The sequence below is a fragment of the Excalfactoria chinensis genome, chromosome Z (assembly GCF_039878825.1).
Source record: "Excalfactoria chinensis isolate bCotChi1 chromosome Z, bCotChi1.hap2, whole genome shotgun sequence".
NCBI classification, from domain to species: Eukaryota; Metazoa; Chordata; class Aves; order Galliformes; family Phasianidae; genus Excalfactoria; species Excalfactoria chinensis.
The window spans coordinates 62,067,457-62,089,431 of record NC_092857.1 but is presented as its reverse complement, the minus strand read 5'-3'; the positions used below and the strand labels follow the sequence as shown (position 1 = coordinate 62,089,431).

At 36.5% G+C, this 21,975-nt stretch overlaps 1 protein-coding gene across 3 annotated transcripts in view; it reads right to left on the bottom strand.

The window, feature by feature from the left end:
- The window catches only part of PRR16 (proline rich 16), a 162,517-nt gene that overhangs the window by 17,820 nt on the left and 122,722 nt on the right, over positions 1 to 21,975 (bottom strand). For 2 of the 3 annotated variants that reach the window (XM_072359555.1, XM_072359553.1), the window contains exon 3: positions 875 to 2,712. The gene's annotated coding sequence lies outside the window, so the exon portion shown is untranslated. Of the gene's footprint in view, positions 1 to 874; positions 2,713 to 21,975 lie in introns of those variants that run through there. The other variant, XM_072359554.1, reaches the window with a different exon arrangement.

The window sequence follows — 21,975 nt, the reverse complement described above, 5'->3', positions numbered from 1 at the left end:
GACTGGAATTCAGCAGAGCAGAAAAATATTAGCAAGTAGTTATTAATTATTTCATTACATTTTTTATTGGATTATTTTCAAATATAGATGAGTGCATTCTGTTAAAAAAAAGAAAAAATTAAAAAAAACAAAACAGCTTTTCCAAATGTTATCAGATAATAATGGAAGTGCTCAATTCTGTCCCTTCATGAAGCAACTGTCTGAAAAACAAAATACCACCACCATTCTTTCACAAATACAAAAGTTGCATTTATCAACTATACTGGTGGAAACTGACCGCTAGATTTCTTTAGAAAAAGGACTCCAACCATGAGATGATCCTAAGTTATGTGAAATGAGACATGCTGGTATTTCCTCAGTTACTTCATTTGATGATTTCAAGACAATCCATAATAAAAGCAATCTATGGCTTCATAGTCACAAGAAAAGTCTTTCTCAAATATACTTAATAAAACGAGCATCTCTTGCAGTAACAGGACTTGGGGCATTTACTTCAGGAGAGCTGGCATTCATCAGAGGGTAGGGCTGTGCATGCATGCACACAGACACACACACCTGTACACTACTTATCAGGGCAGAGCAATATATTTTAAAAATACCTGCCCATTACAAAGTTAGCCCATGGGGGTGGTAAAATGGCTTGAATATTCCTTTTTTTTTTAATTTTTTTAAACTTTTTTTTGTTCTTGAAATGACAGTTTTCTTTAAGTGGACAATTAATGGGTTCCAAAGAGCAATGGAAATTAAAAAAAAAAAAAAATAATAATTCAGCTTTATGAATCAGATTTTGGATTTAAAGTGAATGTTTAAAGTGCACTGGGATCAACATGCTTTACTGTGCTCTGAAAATCACACACAAGTTAATAGACTAAGAAAAAAGGAAAATATGTACTTTTATTCAAAACAGGTCTTGCACTGAAATGTTCAGTAACTTCATTACAAAAGACCACAGTACACAGAAACAATGACTGATAACTGTAAGCTGCAGATTGTTCTAAAGAACAACCCTGTTTACCGCAACTACTTAAAATGACCGTGATTAAGTGGCGTGGCCTTGCCAACATGCTAAAACAAACTAAGAAATAAACAAAGTAAAACCTAATGAAATCAAAAGACAATGACAACCGAAAACAGCTTCTGGATAAAGTGAGATACTTGGTAAAGGCTCTCTCTGTAATTTGGGGGACCACTCTTACTAGACTACATTTCTTTCATTTTTAAACACCCAAATATTCACTCGCTGAAACTTACTGATAATAAAAAATCTATCCCATTATATATCTATATTTCTTCATGTGGATATTAAAATAAACTATGTTCTGAAATTAAGAGTTAAAATACCTCCTTTTGTTTTCCATACATATTTGCCTGTATAAATATACTTCGTCATTTTACAAATTACAATATTTATATTAAAGCTTTCAGTCAGCAAACCATCACAGCTTTGCATGAACAAATAATTTCTGTGTTTTGGTTCTGCCTTAAAATCATTTTTGAAGATAATGAAAACCAGCCCAAATGAGTGACCGCTAACAATATAAACAAGACATTTATTTAGAAAAATAAACTGAAAATGCTGCTTGTCTGTTAGATTTCTCCATGAAGTATAGACAAATGGCTAGAAAATTTGTATGCCAAATACATATTACAAATGACTTTGTCTCTTTAACAGTAACTGGAACGGCAATGTCAGTGTTCAACACAGATTGGATGTATAATTGAATAGATTAAATTCCTTGCAACAATATGATAAAAAAAAGGACGCTATTAAAAAAGATTATATCCCCGTGTTAGACACACCTTATCATGTTGATGCTTTTTCATATATATACATATATATGTATATGTATATGTATATGTATGTATTTAAACCTAAGAAAGGACCACAGTCCTTTCAGTGAAGAGATCCCCATAATGAAAGAGCGCACAAAATGTTTTTCTTCAGTTATAACTTTTATATTCCACCTTTTGGAGCCCCGGCAAAATACAGCTCGCTGTGGTCAAAAATCTGGGGCCATCTGTGCAAATGGTGGCACACACCATTACCCTGAATGGAAGCGACAGTGCAAAAACTTGAAGTGCATTGAGATGCAATCTTTAACACCTGAACTTGTTCAAAGTTGGGTAGAGGACAGGAGACAGCATCCTTTTAAGCAGTTTAATGTCACCGATGCCCTGTTCCTGTATGGCTTTCAATATGTACAAGGAATGACAGAGGTCTTCTTTTGCCGTGGGCAATAAATTCCCCTGTTACAGTAAATGCATTTATATCCTATTATCACCTACGTGCTTCATTTCTCCTTTTGGCTACATATGAAAATATTTTTGGATGCTGGCTTGACCCACGAAAACCTCATCAATTGTTACTCTGGTTGCTCAGCACAGAACTCAGGCGCCAGGCTTAGAGAGATGTTTCTGAATTGGGGCGAGATCTTCAGTCCTCTATTTTTGCTCCCATTAAGTGGAATTTAAGGCTGTGGCTTTTGCCAGGACTCCGTTTGCAGCTGTCTGATCTGAGACAGAGGACTCAATGCAAATTGCACCCACGACTCATTGTGCTCTGACTTGAAGAACTTTCCCATGCTCCATGGAGGGTCGGGTTCCTGGTTACTTTTCAGATCTGGCCTGCAAGAAGTCACACTGATGAATCTAATATGCAAGAAATTAGCTGACGTGCCTCCAGGTATAGATATTCCTTTAAGCCTGAAGGTGCTGTGAAAAAGAAGAGGAGAACAAAGTTATAAAAATATGACTTTAAAATGATATAGTTAGTAGAAAACAAAATAGTTTTGAATGACTGTTCCACTTTCCAAGAGTTCAAAGGATTGTAATATTCTAAAACTTGACCTCCTACACTGTATTACTGATACAGGCCATATTTCTCTGCAGTGGTCAGTGGGCTTATCTTCACCTCTTTTCTTAGCATTACGTTTATTTATAGAACCTGAGAAAACCATCATTACCATCTTAGGTCCTGAATTATGTACGAGTGTTGAAGTGATGAATTTTCGATTATTTCCTTTCCTAATCTACCTAACACAACAATTCAATTTAACAGTATACCTAAGAGCTTAAAACCAAACCAGAACTACTGAGATTTTAATAAATGAGGAACAAAATATCATGCATTTGAGGAACTTTTAAGACTTCAAATCTAATTTAGTTTATGATTCTGGATTATATTTCTCATTTTCAAATAAAACAGAAATTGGAATTCAGCAGGAGATTATAACCTGACAGATAAGTTTCCTAATCACCAGAATACTATTCAGCATTTCAGGTCTTTCACAATCTCTTTTTGGGAAATGATTTTAATGCAAATAATGCACCAAAATTATCCTTGAGACAGTGAAAGAGAATAGTACTTCAATCTAGTGCTGAGGCTCAGTGCATTTACTTATAAGACAAGGCAAAGCAGCACAAAAAGTGGGGCCATGGGATACTTACCTGCTGATAGGTGAGGCAGTTACTTGGATTATTTTATGAACTCACATTGTCTGAGGGAAAGAATGAGAAATTCCTCTTCCACCTGTTGTGATTTACAGCTAGACCTACCCTACTGTGAGTGGAATGAAAATTACTTCTTTGCCATTACAAATGGGTTTTATAAACCTAGCTTTTCATTCACATATTGTCTGCTTCATTTTGATAAGGATGGGAAAAAAAGGTGAGGCAAAATAAGGTGAAGAAAGGCAAGAAAGAAAGGAAAGGAAATAGAATCTGAAGTTGTCATAAATTGAGGTTTATCCCCCCCACAATCAAAGCAAAATGTCAGTTAGTCAGAAATACTGTCTGGTTTGCAACACCAGTCCAATGTAGCCCAGCAATCTAATGACCACAGTATAATAAATTTATGAGAAAACTGACTTGGGGTGGCAGAATTTTTTTTCTAAACAATGTTGCTTTGGCTCACATTAAAAAGATGAGTATCTCAGGTATCTGTAAACAGTGTTTTTTTAATCGAAGAACTCTTCGTATCAATGGAAATGCATCTATCTTCAGCTATCCCAATTTCTTTCTTTAATTATATCTTGGTCTAATGATTTGTGTATGTTAATACCTCATAAAAATCACAAAGATAATGGTATTGCCTCAGAATTCAGTTTAACATGAAACAGGATGGATACTGTACAAAAAAGCATGCATGCAAAAGCAATACTAATAATCAAAAGAAATAAATGATGCAAATACTTCCTGTTCTCTTTCAGGAAAAAGTTCTTCCTGAAGCTTATTCTGAACACAATACAATGCTGAATACTTGTAGGTATGTAAAGCAATATGTATAGATATTTGCTTCTCTGGATTGCAGTTTATGAACTTATTTAGTAACATGCCCACAAGAACTGAATATTATAGCAAACATACCTTGATTCCTGCAGCATCTTTCTAATTCAGTCACCAACTCACACAAGACAATTCATCCCCAGTTGTTTGACCGAATGACATCTACCTAACTCTCACCAATACTCTACCAAAGAAGCAAAGTTTGCTTTTTGTTTTTTAATGATATCTTTGCTAAACTGAACAAACTACACTGTTATGAAAAATGTGATGCACATCTTTGACATAAATAAATAATAGATCCAAATTAGAAGATTAAGTGAAGAATTCAGAAGCTGGGCAATGCCTGCATTGAAAACAGAAAAAGCAGTTCCTCTTTCCACCCCAAGTGGATGAATGAAAGATTAATTAATTGCTACCCATCATCATGCATATGAAGAAGCGAGGCACAGAGAAAATAGGTCAGTTATTGAAGAAATATGTCCTGTTTTTTATTGATGTATTTTTGGTATTCTGACAGGGAGGCTCTACATTCAAACAACCACATTTAATTCATCATTACATAATGCCTTCGGCACAGTATGCCTCGTCAGTATTCTCATGATGCAAACAACCTAACTTTACAAAAGAGCAAGGGCTGAGGCAGCCTACAGGAGGCTGCTTTCTAACTTGAACCCATTCTTTGCTTTCTTTGGTTTAGCAGTCTTATTCTTGCATCTGCAGCTCCTATATTCAGTTTCAAAACCAGAAACTAAAAGAAATCACTGTAATTGTCTTCCTCACTTAGAACCAGACACTCATTCTTCTCCAGTATGTTATACTTCTATGCCCGTGTTACTTGAATAGTCTTTCTGTTTTCCATTGTTTGTCAGTATCTGCTGTTTTTCAGTGTTCTTGAAAACTGGAAAATCACAGATTAAAATTCATTCAAGAATTTATTCAATTTAAATTCAAGTTCAAATGAAATCCAGATAACTTATTCAATTTTAACTGAATAAACAAGTTCAAAGTAGAAAGATAATTAAGCTCAATTTATAATATTAATGAATTAAAAATGTGCTTTGATCCTGTAGTGGTTGGATAGAAATATGCCAAACAAGTGATAGAGAAGATATTTATCAAATTTTAACTGACAAGTGCAGTGGTGACTGCCAATGATGGCAGAAACTGCGGAGGTAAATGTGAATTTCTATGCTATGTCTAGTCCCTTTTTTTACGAAGAAGAAAAAAAATTAGGAATCAGCATCACATTCAGTCAAGAGGGAGAGAGAGACTTGATTAACACTAAGTTACATAAACCTCAAGTCATTCTCATCTAGACTAATTAAAACCTCCATTATTAGAGCTATTTTTGCACTAACAGTATGAATTGAACATATGCTGTTACCTTGCATAAGCATACTGGCAGTGTGAGCACCAGCCAATCTATTAGTTTCACTCATGTTTTGACAAGTATGAGAAAAAGCAATCACAGAGCAACAAACGCTCCTGAACTGCATGTATTTTCTAAATACTGGTAAATAGTAGCAGCATCTAGTTCAGCTTCTCAGTTACACCTGAAAGATATGGAAATATTTACATTCAGATATAGAATATTTCATCTATTTAAATTCAGTTTTTGTTTCAGGTCAGATGGTTTACTAGATCCTTCGAAAGAGGAAAGTATTATTGATATGGAACAGAATGTTTTTGTAGGCCCTTTCTTTGCTGCTGCCATCACAATCGAAAATATATATTGCCTGACCTTTAGAGTACTATATTAGGTATAAATTTAAGCAGTGGATTTCAGAAGACACACGTTTTTAGTCACAAGCCAGATAAAAGTGTCTGTGTTTTGTGATTACAGGAAAGCTGCCAAATGCAATAACAATGTTTTACCAAGTGTTTTACTCCCCTATCAATGTTTTAACTATATAAGCTAGTGTTGGCATGCTCTTTTTTTTTTTTTTTTCCCCATTTTATAGCCCTCTGTAGACATCCATGTCAGTAAAATCTTTAAAACATAAAAAATGCAGTATATTAACAATTCTACCACAACACTTCTTTGTAATTCTTCCTATTTTTTTTCTTCCCAGAAGCTTCAGAATACTGATTTCTGTGTGATAGAGCTATACTCCTACCATTTCAGCTTCTAAATAATTTGCTTACCAAACAGAAAACAAGAATTCCTAATTGCTGATTAAATTTTATTTTTCTCTCAAAGGTTTAAAAAAAAATTATAAATGGCATGCACGCAAATTTAAAACATCTGCAATTATTCATTTTCATTTTTTCCCTTTATTCTGACAGCATGTATTTGTTTTTACAGTAATATCATTCTTACTACCTTGCTAATCTTTCCTTACGTTACTTAGCTATCAAGTTCTGTTGCTCCATCTCTAGAGCTTTCTATAAAAGTAGCTTTATGTATAGTTTACAAATCTAGGCCTAAATAGAAATCTACAGACTGCATCACTAAGTATATGATGAAAGCATCTATTAAATGCACTCTTTGGATTGAACATATAATGCTTATTCAAGTGTTAATTAAAGTTTACTGTCTTTGTGTCTTTGCACAACAAAATGGCCATCAGAATATTGGCTTTGAGAGCTGCTGCAACTCAGCTCTCTCTATATAAAATACGTGAGGGCTACCCCAAAAGTAACATCTCCTACTTTATGACGTAGGCCCATGATATCAGAGGTGGCTGCTGGTGATATAGTAGTAGAAATTGAATCTCCCTACAAGTATTCTATTACATTTTGTTGCCATGGCAGCAGATGGCAGCAGAGCTGTAGTTGTCATCAAAATAAATAGCAGGCATTACTTTTGGAGCAAACTGTGTGTGTGTGTGTGTGAGTGCATGTGTGTGCATAAATATATGTATGCATATGTATACAGAAATGAAAAATTAATGGAAAAAGCACCATGCAATAAATGCAAGGAACATTGTTTTTGATGGTATACGAAACTAATTTCTGTGTGCTTCTTTTGAGCTACTGAACTAAATGCTGCACTGTTTTACTCAATCATGTCCCAGACATTTCAAATTAGAGAGAAGGAATCTGTGGGACTAAGCCTCCTTTTTTTTGATCCTCAACAGAGCTAAAATCTAGGCAACCAAAATTACGGTGTGATATCTTGACAATATAAAAGTCAGTATCCCACATCAGGGTAACCCATGAGTTCTGCCAAAACCCCAAAACATTCACAGAATCACAGAACCACAGAATCGTAGGGGTTGGAAGGGAGCTCCAGAGATCATGGAGTCCAACCCCCTGTCAAAGCAGGTTACCTACACCAGGTCGCACAGCTCGGCGTGCAGGTGGGTCTTGAATATCTCCAGAGAAGGAGACTACACAACCTCCTGGGCAGCCTGTTCCAGTGCTCCGTCACCCTCACCGTAAAGAAGTTCTTGCCCACATTTGACCACAACTTCCTCTGCTCCAGTTTCTGTCTGTTTCCCCTTGTCCTGTCTCCACACACTGCTGAAAAGAGTCTGGCCTCACCACTTTGCCCCCCACACCTTAGATATTTATAGACTGGATCAGGTCCTCTCTCAGGCTTCTTTTCTCAAGGCTAAACAGACCCAATTCATTTCACCTTTCTTCATAGGGGAGATGCTCCAGGCCCTTCACCATCTTTGTGGCCCTCTGCTGGACTCTTTCCAAGAGATTCCTGTATTTTCTGTACTGGGGAGCCCAGAACTGGACACAGTATTCCAGATGAAGCCTCACCAGGGCAGAGTAGAGGGGGAGGATCACCTCCCTTGACCTGCTGGCCATGCTCTTTTAAATGCACCCCATAATGCCATTGGCCTTATTAACTTCATTAACTTCAAAATGCTAGAATGGAAAAACTGGAAAACTGGAAAAAATCTTCTTCATATAGGTTGGGAAACCCTAGCAGCTTCATGCCGTGGTAAGAGGCCCTTTCACTAATAAGATAAGTATACATAAATTTTGCTAGAGAAGTAAGATTGTGTTTTCTTGCTCAATAAAAGAAGTAAATCAATACATTTTAAAATTCCCCAGAAGTACTAAAGATAGAACTAATTATGCCAAGGATGAATACACAGTTAGGAAGCCTATTTCTTCTTCCATTAGTTTTGGGTTTGTTGTAATATATCCTTCATGAGACAGCTGCTCTCAGAAGAGTTCTTGGAGTGTCTATTTCTCCATTTTCTGTGTTTTCTAGTACCCAGAACAGCTGTTTTCTCAAATCACTACATCTGGACTACATTTTGTCTTCCATTTGACTATTATACACTGAAAAATCAAGAACTAATCCAAGAGGAAATCAGCTTCTCCATGATAGCACATGATTTAAGATTTGAGCCATCCTTTCCAAGACGTGGGTATTCACAGATTTTATATACAGTTAGGATTCTGATGTAGACTTGCTTAAATAGCCAAAGGGAGGTGTACTTAAATGCCTGCTTATCAATGCCTTTAATAGAACGCATTCCTATATTTAGATATACACAAAAATATTTATGGATTTTTAAAAAAAATATATTTATGTATATTTTATATGTATTTATAATATATGCATACATGTATTAATTCTCTCCTTCTACTGACTAGGATTAACTACAGGACAGATACTGGAAAATATTCACCAGATTGCCAGCAGACTGCTGTTCACAAGGTCATATTCAACCCCATAGTTCAAGTGTGACAACAGCAGTAGATTAGCTACTGGGGTGAGTAGGCACTTAGCTTAGATTCATCTCTACAAGAGAGACAATAATGATACTATCAAAACAAAACTGAATGTATGGACAGTCACTGTAATGGTCTGTGATGGTACTTGAACACCAGGTGTGAAATGTTTATCTATGACATTTCTTAACTAAGAAAAACTTATTATTTGAACATTATTTACGAATTTGGAATTACAGATTTTGCTTTCACCTGTTCAGAAGGTAAATACTCCCAAACACTGAACCTACAAGAACAAACTGTGAGACGAGTTTTGATACCTCCTATTCACTCTCTTTACATTGAAGCAAACAAACTTGCTTTTAGCATCATCCATCCCATCAGAGGGGATCCTGCTCTGCATACAAAATGCAGAAAGGCAATTCCTTGTAGGAATCTGGAGAACAATATGATCCAGGAAATCCATCCATTCACTCTTTCTTCAGTTCTTTTGGATTAAAAATAGGCTTCTAAGCCTAACAGCTGGGTAACTTGTGTCACTATTTTAATCATTTTGCTCTTCTTTTTGCCCTCCTTTTCATGCTGATCAAAGTAAATTTCACTAATTAGCTTCAATGTGTATCTATGTCAAACGGAGGTAGAACAGAGATAAGGCAAAGAAAGAGACGTAGAAGATTGCTAAATTCCCAACAGAATTAACTTTCATTTTCTAATGATTAGTGAGAAATTAGCTAGTAACACAACTGAAGAACAGCCAATCTAGGTTTATCCAGCTAGCTTACCACAGGTGATACCAGCAAGCAAGTAATGAAATAAAAGTACTAAGCATGAAGTACCTTTTGCAAAGAGTTGCCAAAGAACTTCAGATCCAGTATATGTTGTTGAAAAGTTTCTATCAGTACAGTACCTATTTCATTAAGGATTAATCCTCATATACTACCATCATTGGCCCCCATTTATTGAAGGTGCCTTCATACATTCTAGCTGTTGGCAGACACTCAAAGATGTGGAAATTATGATAGGTTAAAGAGCAACTCCCTCCTTTTATGTGATAGTTTTTTGTTTGTTCCTTAAAAATTCATAGTTAATGTGTTATACTTTTAAGTCAGTCAAGAGAAAGTTGAGAGGGTTTTCTTTTCATTTTCAGAATTTAGAGGGTTTTTTGTTTTTGTTTTTTATAACTACATATCCTAAAGAAGCACAAATAGTTTGAAAACCATTATTCCCAGGATACATCTTCCAGTTGACAGGAATAACATTTCTTATTTAGCCCGGAGCTAGGAAGGATGGATTAGGGGACTGGCAGCTCTATGCTTCTTTATTTTTTTAAAAAAGGATGTAGCTGAAAGGAATCGTGTAGTACATAATGTAACTATCAGTATTTCTACTTTTTTTTTTTTTATTATTTTTTTTTTATTTTTTTGTGGTCATTTATTGATCTTGATTCTATTTCAAATTAATCAAGCAATACACCAGCTTTGCAGAATTATGCCTACTCCACAAGCAAACAAGACTCTAAACACATCAGAAGATCTGTAAATACCTTTCTCTGGATGTGCCCACTGAGGGTTGAAATACCTCTTGATTCTAGCTGTCAACAGGCTGCTTTCTAACACACTTTTTACAGGAAGTATTCTTTCCTTTGTCATTTGGCACAAACTTTTTTCTACAGAAAATTAAAAATAAATTTTGTTGCCAGAAAATGTGGAGATCACCAACACTGCGTTGCCTTTTTCCCCCAAAACATGCTGACATGACTAAAAGGTCACAGAAATTCTATGATATATCGCTTGGTCAATATACTCATATTCACATTCTTTTCTATAAAATGAAATAAGCTTGTGTCACGGTTCTCAAGAGTGGAGAATTCTGCTCTTAGCTGCTAAAGAGTAAGTGGCTCACAGCTGAATCTTGGGCAGAAATCCATCAGGGGAAGAAGGGCTGTGAGGCTCTGCAGCAATCAGGAGTGTGTAATGCAAATTTATGCACAGCACCAGCCATATTTAAATATTATGATATCTAAAAGGCAAATGTATCAGAGATGAACACAATTAATCTTTCCAGTAGGTGTCCAAAACGGTGCCATTAAATTTCAGTAATCCTACAAAGGAGATTTTAGAAATGTGTTATGTTGATGTGACATTTGAAACACAAAAGAAAATTTCATTTTTTTTTTGGAAGAAAAACAAAGGAAGAGAAGATTAACATTTCATTTCCTTGGTTTTACAGGTCTGCTATGGGTCACAGAATAGAATCATAGAATCATATAATTGCTTGGGTTGGAAAAGACCTTAAGGATGGATCATTGAGTCCAACCACAACCAAACCATACTACTCCAACTCCAACAACTCTCTGCTAAATCATGTCCAAGCACCACATTCAAACGCTTCTTAAATACATGCAGGGATGGTGACTCAACCACCTCCCTGGGGAGCCTATTCCAGTGCTTAACAACCCTTTCTGTAAAGAAATGTTTCCTGACAGCTAACCTAAACTTCCCCTGGCACAGCTTAAGGCTATTTCCCCTCATCCTGTCACCTGTAACTGCCTTTAAATTGAGACTTGACTGAAGCAATATTTTTTGAGAAATTTAAGGATAATTTTTTTTTTTTTGTTTTTGTTTTTTCCTAATTATTATCTGATGACATACAGTGTCATACACAACCAAACGGGACAGTCAAACATAAGATTAGCAACAAGGCTTATCTCTGCTATCTCTGCTTAGGCTTTGAGGAACTTTATTTCTCTCAGTCATCACCTAAGATATCTCTGATAAGCCTCAGCAGGAAAAGGGGATTATTTCACAGGCAACAGACTACCTGAGTTTCTGATCTCTTATCATAAGAAAAATTCAAAATCATTAAGCATCTCAGTTTTAAAACCTTTTTCATGTCCATCAGATATGCTCAAATTCTTGGCTCACAACATGAAATCATGAGATTTTTTAAAAAGTGGGTTTTTTGCATTTGCATTTGCAAATCTCACAAGTCTTGCCAGTACAGATTGGCTTGCACAGCAACCCTGGCTGGCTAGTCCTGATTCAATAGAAGAATCTGTGCTCATCTGGCTTTGGAGTGATTTGGTTGACAAAATAGATACTCTAGCCAATAATAGAAGCTCAAAATTCATACATACCAGTAAGCTCTGATGATGATCCTGCTGAGGCAAAGGTTACTAGCAAATATGCAGTACAGTGCTTTGCACATTAAGCAAAGGCCTCAAATACTCTGTTTGTATGGCCAGCAAAACACCACCAACTATAGGGCCAGTGATTATTTGAGCAGTTCTCAACAGAGGTTTGCCATTTTGATGGACTGCCTTGAAGTTAAAGACAAGAATAAAACTGGATATATGCATCTCAGTCATACATACAAGAAAGTCTGTAGCGAAAGCGTGATTTCATCAAGGGTGGTAATGGGATTTATAGATTGGAACTGTGCTTGAAATTGTGTGCCCACTGAATTGTCTAAGTTCCTTTCCAATGCTGTTTTCCAAGCCACAGTCCAAATCAAGGGAGTTTGCAGCACTGGAAATTGAGTTACAAATGGCCATTTGAAACATCTCTTCAAGCACTTCCTCATCTGCACAGAACAGAAAACCAAAATCAGTGTTAATTCTTTTTCAGGCAGCATGGGATTTCTATCTGCCTTGGTACGTAGCAAAGACTCTTGACTTTGGTTTCTATAATTAATGCATCCAGAACTGGCTTCCTCTTACTAAAGCAGTCAAAATTATTAGAAGTACTTAATGTTCATAAAAATTCCCTAATCTTTCAAAGTCTGCTTAACAAAGTTATAATAAAACAAACAAATAGAAAAAAAAACAAAAAAAAACCCAAACCAACAATATATTTGTTGTCTATTTTTACTTTTTTTTTTTTCTTTAAATCTATCCTATGGTTTAAAATATGTCCCTTAAACATTTCCTATGATTTTGTAACATTCAGGTTATGTATTTGAAACAAAGCAAATTCTCAGTTGCATAATCTCAAAGCCTAATGTCAACCTGTTTGCAGCCACAGCCTTGCATGGAGATGATCTCTACTCATAAGGGTCATTGGAAATCACAGCAGATGCTCTGGGAGGTGTTCATGTGCCCCCAGTGACTTCCATTACTCTTTTAAAGTAATGAAGAGGTAAGAAGGATAAGAGTGAGCAGCAATGCAACAAAACTGAAAATGACAGAAGACCACCAGAATCTCTGTTGGCCAATTGTACCAGAGCTAGAAAGTCTGGAAGACAGTAAGCTGTTACCTATTCATGAGAAAGAAAAATAAAAAAGCACAGAAAAGTAGATGCTTTTTGTCTATTCAGATATATATTCTTTTCCTGTATTCCTTCTTTTCTCTTAACAGTAAAACCTCCAAAAAATAAGCACAAATATTAGCTTAGACAAAACAATACACTAGCAGCAGTTTAAAGGATAATCTCACTTGTGTTGTGTTAGCCTTCAGGAGAAAGGAAATTATCGGACACACATGACTCTGTTGCATTAATAAAAAAAAATATGTGTCCCCTGTTAAGGACTCTGACAAAACAATGTACTTGGGAGCAAAGAGGAAATACAGCCCACTGAATCCATAATTTAGATAATGCCCTTGCAAATAGCTGACAAATCAGCAAATCAGCTCTGTCCAATCACAGCAAACAGACTTCTGTTTATTTTTATTTATTTATTTATTTATTTATTTATTTATTTATTTATTTATTTGAGTAAAAAACTGATTTTGGACTGCTGGAAAGGTGAAGTACTTTCTTTGGAATTCTTGTCCGATTAAAATGACAGTGAAACAGATTTCATTTCCCTTGCAAAGCCAACAGGAGTTGCTTTGGCAAGATGATACTGTCTTCTGAAGATAATGCCAAGGAATGTACTCATCATAATTTCTACTTTATTTAAAGTTATTTAAGAGCCTTTTAACTACTAATGCCTAAAAGAGGAATCAAGAGGAATCCAGAATTTTTCAGGTGAAGAAAACTGGAACAGCTTGCTTTTATTTCTCACTTCTCTTTATATTTTATACCCAAAAATGTGTTCTGGGACAATAACTAGGGATAATAAGTGGAATAATCTGTATCAGTAATTAAAAGTACTTGCTTACTGCTTACATAGAAATGCTTAACTTACAAAGTACATTTGCTAGATGAAAAACAAGGCACCAACACCTATGCATTACTAGAAGCAAATATATTACATTTACACTTGTAAACCATTTTACCTGTCTCACAGTGGTTTTCCAACATAAAAACAAAGAAGAAATACAAAAACTCTTTGTGCCGTTGGACACAAGGCAATCATAATTGAAGATGAGTATGGCTGAAAGCTCACTACTGTTGTAATAAAATCTTCATGTGTTACATCAAACCTGCAAGGAATGCAATGGACAAACAACCAGCTCATATCTCACTTCTGACAGGGGTTTTGCTACAGTGAAAGCCCCTTCTTTTTGAGTCAAGTCTTACCATCCTCCCAGCAACAAGCTATACCTGCTGAATGGCATTGGTAGATACATCCTTCCATATGTGAACATGATTTCTTTGAAAACAAAATGTTAGATTGTTTCAGGAGGTGTCTAAATATATTCCAGTACAGAGCAGAAGAAATGACTGTATTCAGCAGCATGAGCAGCAGGTAAATGAGTCATCATGTACACTTAAGAAAGTGAAGCTTTCCTATGACGGACAAGGAATAAAGATGGGGGAAGATGGATAGAGTCAAAGACTGCATTCCTTCATGGGTAGGGAAAAGCTAACTTCCAGTGTGGTACCCAAGAAATAAGGACAGAACTTGGACAATTTTCTGCCTTCTATTTAGGTGTTCAAACTAGAAATTAAGTGTTCAGATGCTGGCACAAAGCAAGACCAAAGTGTGTGGTCATGCTTGCAGAAGCAGCAGCTCACTGCATGGAACCCTGACAAGGAAGTCTTGGTAGAAGGCTTTGGCTGTGATGCCCCCAAACAAAGAGTGCTCTCAGCAGAGTCTTTGTAAATGTCAAGCAAGCTGAAGAGGACATGTGTTTTGTGGAGGCTGCAGACAAGGAGTTCAGACCATTCCCCAGGCATAGGACACTATGGATGAAATAAGAACAATGCCTTCTCACTGTGCTACTTTTTGCTTTTCCCAAACAGAAAAGAAGTTCCCAGAACATACTACTCTCTGGAAACACCTTCCTCTATCACTGTTTTGGGGAAGCCATGAGCAGAAACGGGACATGCTTCATTCTCAAGGAAATCATGGAATCATGGAATCATTAATGTTGGAAAAGGCCATATCAAGTCCAACCATCAGCCCATCCCTGGCACATCCACTAACCACAGTCCTCAGTGCCACATCCATTTGTCCATTGAGCACCTCCAGGGACAATGACTCTACCACCTACCTGACAGACCCTTCCAGCACCTCACCACTCTTAGCAGATTTTTTTTCCCTAATATCTAACCTGACTGAATGGGTTCAACATGCCTTAGGCAGAGGAAGCAACTTAATTTGGATTCCTCTTACACTTAGTAAAAGAGAGTGAAGGAAAGACAGTTGCAGACACTATCTCCTCCAGCAATTTGTAAATCTAGCACATCTGTCCCATGCTTTATTTATGAGTGAATGAAATAGAACATTTGGACTTGTGTCAGCTAGAGGAGCTGGTTGCTGAACTGAATGGGAGATTTCAGTTTTTTGTTTCAGCCGGAGAGATAACCAATCGTGTTTTAATTTCAGGATAAGTCAGAATATACTGGCCTTCCTTTCAGATTCACAATTAAACACTTTGGGCCCTGATGACTTCAGCTGTTGAAAATAATGCAGCCTAGTCACCCCCTCGGATGGTGACGGCAGTAGAAATGTGAAATTACTACCTTCCCTTTTCTTTTTCATGGTTTAGACTCCAAGTTTAGTGTTACTAGCTAGATTTGTCATATTTCTAATTTTATTAGAAACGTAGCAGCAGAGCTCCAGATAGCAACCAAAAGGCATGAAGCTTCTATCTTGCATGTGGGCTGAACTCTTAACTATACACTTTTTAATAAAGGGGATTATCTTGTATGCAAGGATTTTCTATAATAGAGATTAGCGGTGTATAATACTTTCCATGTACTGTCTTTCCTCCTTTATCACATGAATTGCTCCCCTAAACAGGAAAGTTCAATAAGGGCAAACTAAGTTAGCTGAAAGCTACAATAACTGATAAGAATACATCAGCAATAACAAAAATGTGATTTCTCTTCCAGAGGTTTTATTTCAAATACAAGTATTCTGCCATTCAGATAGAAATTCCTTAATAGATCTCTATGTAGAAGCAATTAGCAATGGCTTCATTTTATTGCAGCTGTCAAATCATATTAGTACAAAAACGGAGATGGTAATATCTCAGATTTTCTTTTTTTCCTTTAAAAAGCCAAATGGTTGAGCTAAATGCAAATAAATGAGGTATACTGTCTAATATTTAACCCAGCATTTAGTGAAGAAATGCTTGAGCAATTTAAATTTAATTATTTTAAAGTTATTTTCTATACTCCTAACAAGCATACTGAAATTAATTATAAGATTCACAGTAATTTCAAGAGGTACATTTTCTTTATCCTCGTATGTATTTATCACTTTATTTTCATTTCAATAAAACTAGCTGAATGCACAATTTAAAACTATATTGATGTATTTTGAAGCCTTCTTGGACTTCTATGATGGTGTGATGAAGACACTGGTGGACACTGAGCAACTGATGTCATCTACCTGGACTTGTGGAAGGCTTTTGGCATGCTCCCACTTTGCATCCTTATCTTAAAATTGGAGAGAGATGGATTTGAAGGCAAATTACTATGTGGATAAATGAATGATTTGATGGTCATAGCCAGAGTGTTGCTATCAATGGTTCTGAGACTATGTGGAGACCTGTCATGAGTGGTGTCCCCTAAGGGTCTGTCTTGGGAGCGGTGCTCTTCACCATCTTCATCAATGACACAGAAAGTGGAAACAAGTGTACTCTCAGCAAGTTTGCTGATAACACCAAGCTTAGTGGTACAGCTGGCAGAATACAAAAGAGGGATGCAATCCACTGGGACCTGGACATACTTGAAAAGTGGGCACACGAGAATCTAATGAGGTTTAACATGGACAAGTGCAAAGTATTGCACTTGGTTGGAGGCAATTCCAAATATGTGTACAGGCTGGGAGAAGAACTCATTGAGAGCAGCCGTTACAGGAAGGACTTGAGAATCCTGATGGACAAAATGCTTGGCATGAGCTACCAGTGTACTCTTGCAGACCAGAGGACAACTATATCCAGGGTGGCCAACAGATAGAGGGAGGTGACTGTCCTCCTGTACCCTGCCATTCTGGATTGAGGCACAATCTGGAGTACTGCGTCCAGGCCTGAGGCCCCCAGCACAGGGGTGATGCTGAGTTGCTGGAGCAGGTTCAGAGGAGTGACATGATCTAAGAGCTGGAGCATCACTCCTATGAAGAAAGGTTGAGAGAGTTGGGCTTAATTAGCTTGCCAGAAGAGAAGGCTCTGGGGAGACCTCGTTGCAGTCTTCCAGTACTTGAAGGGTACTTACAAGCCAAACAGAGGCTGACTCCTTATACAAACTGATAGTGATAGGGCAAGGGGAAATGGCTTAAAACTAAAAAGGGAGAGATTAGGTTAGATGTTTAAAGGATTTATTTAGATTGTGCTAAGGTGCTGGAAGAGTTCCCAGAGAGGCTGTTGATGTCCAATCTCTAAAAAACATTTAAGGCCAGGTTTGATAGGATCCTGGGCAGCTTGATATAGTGGCTGACAATCCTATGGCAGGGGAACTGGATCTCGATGATGGTCCTATCTAACCTGAGCCATTCTATGATTTTGTGATGATGATAAGGTAATAGGATGACAACATAAGACTTTCCAAATCAAACAGCAAAATGACTATACAAGGGCTGCTCCAGAACTAATGCCTTCTATTTTATTATGGTGGCCCATGATATCAGAGGTGGACGTTGGGATATGGCAGTAAAGGTTGAACCTTCAAACCAATATTCTGTTACATTTTTTTGCAATGTGACAGAGGGCAGTCTGAGAAATGGTGTCTGACATGTAAGTGCATATGAAGCAAAGGTGTGTCACTGAACTCCTCCATGCACAAAAAAAGTTGACCCTTTGACTTTCATTGCTGAATGTTTGTAGAGCAAACAGTGCATGTCAGCACAGTTGAGATGGTGGGTGGTGCGTTCCAGCAGTAACAAGAGGGACATGAAAAGCAACCCACATTCTGGATGGTCATGCAGATATATTCATGAGTGTGGAATGCAGGCTCTTCTCCATTGGTAAGAAAAATGGATGGCTAATGGTGGTGACTATGTCAAAAAATAGCTGGGTTTTTGCTCTATCAAATTGTGTTATTTTGTTCTTTAATCTGTGGCAGTTTCCATGGGAAGAAACAGGAGGCATTACTTTTGACCAGTCTACTGAAGTCCTTTCCCTTGCCTGTATCAAAATAGCTGCTAGTCACCTTGATAATTTTTATTAAATACCTTTATATTTAGATATTATGTCTTTTGAGTGCAACTGTAAATTTCAAGTAAATAAAATGCCAGCAGCATGTCTGAAGACAAGAATTCCTGTATTTGTACTGTTATAAAGATTACTTGTACATATCAACATGACTGTATTCCACTGTAAGTGCAATAACTTGTGAGACAAGCAATACAGCAGTGATGAAAATTTCTATATAAGATGCTCAATCATTTATGCTTTAATAAGAAGGATTTCCTTATGCAGTTCTTCTTAAGTAAAATTCATAGAATTTATAGATTTCATACAATTCATAGAATTTATAAAATTCTGACCTTATCAAGAGGGCTGAAGCTGGTTTGTACTCAAACCAATTCCCTGCATTTTAGACAGGTGTGTTTTAGAGATGCTATGCAATACAAGTACTGAATTTCCTCTGTCTGTATTTGAGGCACATGCAGGACAGGTAGCACCTCTCTTGTGGCTAGCTCCAAGATGAAAAGAAATAATTTACAACTATGTTATCTGTAATTTAAAGCCTGGAATAGTTTTGTCTTATGGCCTTATCTATAAGAAATCAAAATCATGGACTATCTGAAATTCTTACTTGCTATAGAATTAATTCACTCTCACAATTCAGCTTTACTCTTAAATTGACCCTCACTAGCACCCCAAACCACTGCTTTTACTATTTTTCACCTGACCCTGCCTGCTTGCGAAAACAAAAGCCTATGTGCTATACCCACTCCTACTGGTAAGCCTGCAATGAGAAAACTGTTGAATTATTTACAGTAGGTAGGATGTGTAAGCAGGATGGAGACATAGTTTGGCCACAACAGTAGTTAAAGGCAGTGATCCTCACCTAAGCACCATTCTTGCCTAAGCTCAGCATTTGATTCCAGTGAGCCACATCAGCAGAGATGTAATGAGATAACCACGAAAAAGGAAGTTGCCTCCAGAAAAGTGAAACTGAATGCACTTTAAAAAGTATACAGCAAAATTGTGTTATGCTGGAGAGGGGAAATATATAAAACTAGGGAAATGAAAATATAACAGAATACAGGACGAGAAAAACCCTGATGGGAGAAATCTTATTTTGTACATCTTTATAACCCATTAAGACTGAGCATATATTGATTATACAGATACACTGAATGTACAGATTTTGCCCAATCAAAATGATTATTACCAAATTCCAGATGTTGAATGGGAATTCACAATGTTGAATAATTTCCAAAGAACCAAATTCTTTACATGCTCTCATCTTAAATTCCCAAGATCCAAGACAGTATATAAAAATAAAATGATGCATCATTATGTTGTTCTAACTTTTACAGCCATTGATAAGATGACAGACACCTGGAAGGTATCTCTGCAATTCATGATCCATGAACACCCATTTAAATCAGACTGACAAATGTTCAAGAAAAAGTAACCACTGATGAGCTCTGCTCTGTCAAGATGAAGAATATAGCAAAAAAGGAGAAAAGGAAATATTTCACTTTTTAATTCCTAGACGTATCCTGGGTTTTCCAAGGCTTTGTAAAATTTCTGGTCTCAATAATGTACAAAATTTCTGGCTTATCTTAGAAAGGTCCTTCGGAATTCATCTAGTTGTAGCTTATGGACTACAAGTTAAATCTAGTTGCAGAGATGACAAGCACACAGCACAAAATTTAAAATTACTATCCTGAAAGTTCATATACTTAGTAGTGAACACTAGAGATTACAAGGTGCATTTCTCAACCTACATATGTTGGTTCTTTTTAATTTAATTTTGTTTTATTATTTTATTTTATTTTATTTTATTTTATTTTATTTTATTTTATTTTATTTTATTTTATTTTATTTTATTTTATTTTATTTTATTTTATTTTATTTTATTTTATTTATTGTAGATACTCAAATGCATTTGGCCTGACATTCAGAATTGACTGGGATTCAGCAACAAACGTTCTCCCATTGGATTTCCTTTAGAAGCACACCTTCTCCTGTTCATAACTGATCAAGATTGAGTCCAGCCCCAAAACTTGTCCTTTCCTTTTGAGATGCAACCAGAGGAGAAGGCAAGTAGAAGAGAGATGAAGGGAAAAGAGAAGGAAAAGATGGAAAAATGTCATTCTATTAGTGAAAAATGCAATGTGCATCATATGACTGGCCTTGAACTCCAGTCTTCTTTTTAGAAGAGCACTATGATCACCAATCACAAATGACTCTATAGTATGGGATTTTGCCTACTTGTTTTGCTGAATCTGTAAGTTTTTGGAGAAAATAACACATGAGTCACTGGGTAAGAAGGAGCATGACTGCAGCTAATGACTCACTGCAGGTGATGGAAGGATTCTGATGAAAGAGGATTATAAACAAAGAAATAAATATTGTACTAAAAGCTGACTTGCTCCTCATTTCTATCATGACACTCTGATACTCAAGAAGATTTTGACAGCCACCTTAGGGCACTAAGCACCCAAACTATAAGCAAAAATGTTCCATCAGGATCTGAAATAGAATGAATTTTCCAGGTGCATCCGAAAACCTCTTCATTACACTGAATATGTTTCAAATACCACAAGGTCTTTGAATTTATAAATAGAAAGTTTCAGTACCACAACTGGTACAAGGTAACGTATGGAAAAATCCACATTGTTTGAAGGGATAAGAATGAAAATGGATTTGAACAAACATCTCCTTCTGTAGCCTTGCAGGCTCACTCCACATTTGATCTCTCTGGTGGCTTTCTAGAATTCAACAACTTTCAAAAAGTAACTTATTTATTTATTTATTTTTTAAACACTTCCTCCTTGGAGTTCACCAAAGCAACATAGCTCTGCTTATTACAGATTTTCTACCCACATAGCTCAAATGTCATTCTTTGCAATGCCCTTCACTCTTGTCCTTGGAGGAACAATTGCTACTTGCTCTCTTATATTTGCATTACCTATGCAGTGCCCAAAAGTAAAATAAAAATAGACAGAATAACTGTACTAGCTTTCACATAGACACAAACAGTGCCCTAACTCAGTCACTGTAATTTATCCTATCAAAAATACACTGCACAACTCTGCAGGCTCATTACAGAATTAAGCCCAAATAATTCATAGCACTGCCTCCTCATTTTGAACTCTTCTTGACTGTTTTGATTGGTAATTTCAGCATTTGTAAGACACATGGAAGAAAAGCAGTTATTGTAACTCTCAGGAGGTCTTTGATTACAGCAATGCAAGGCAGCAAATTATCCTTTCCCTCTGGATCCTCTTGGATTTACTGAACCACAAATAACTAAACAGAAAGAACCATACTGTATCTGTAGCGGCAAGCAATAGAAAATGAGAGATATTCTTTACCTCGGGTTGCTCCTTGGATAAGTATTACAAGTAACAGAAACCTCAAAAAAAGATTCTGGCTTGGGGAAGCAATCAGAAATGAGATTTCATATCAGTAAAAGCATGCCAGTACAGTGTATGGGAATCGAGACTTGAGTCTTTACAATATTTCCATCTATTTGTGTTCATCTGTACATGCAAAGTGCCTGAGCTGCTGCCTAGTTATTTAATCACAATTCACC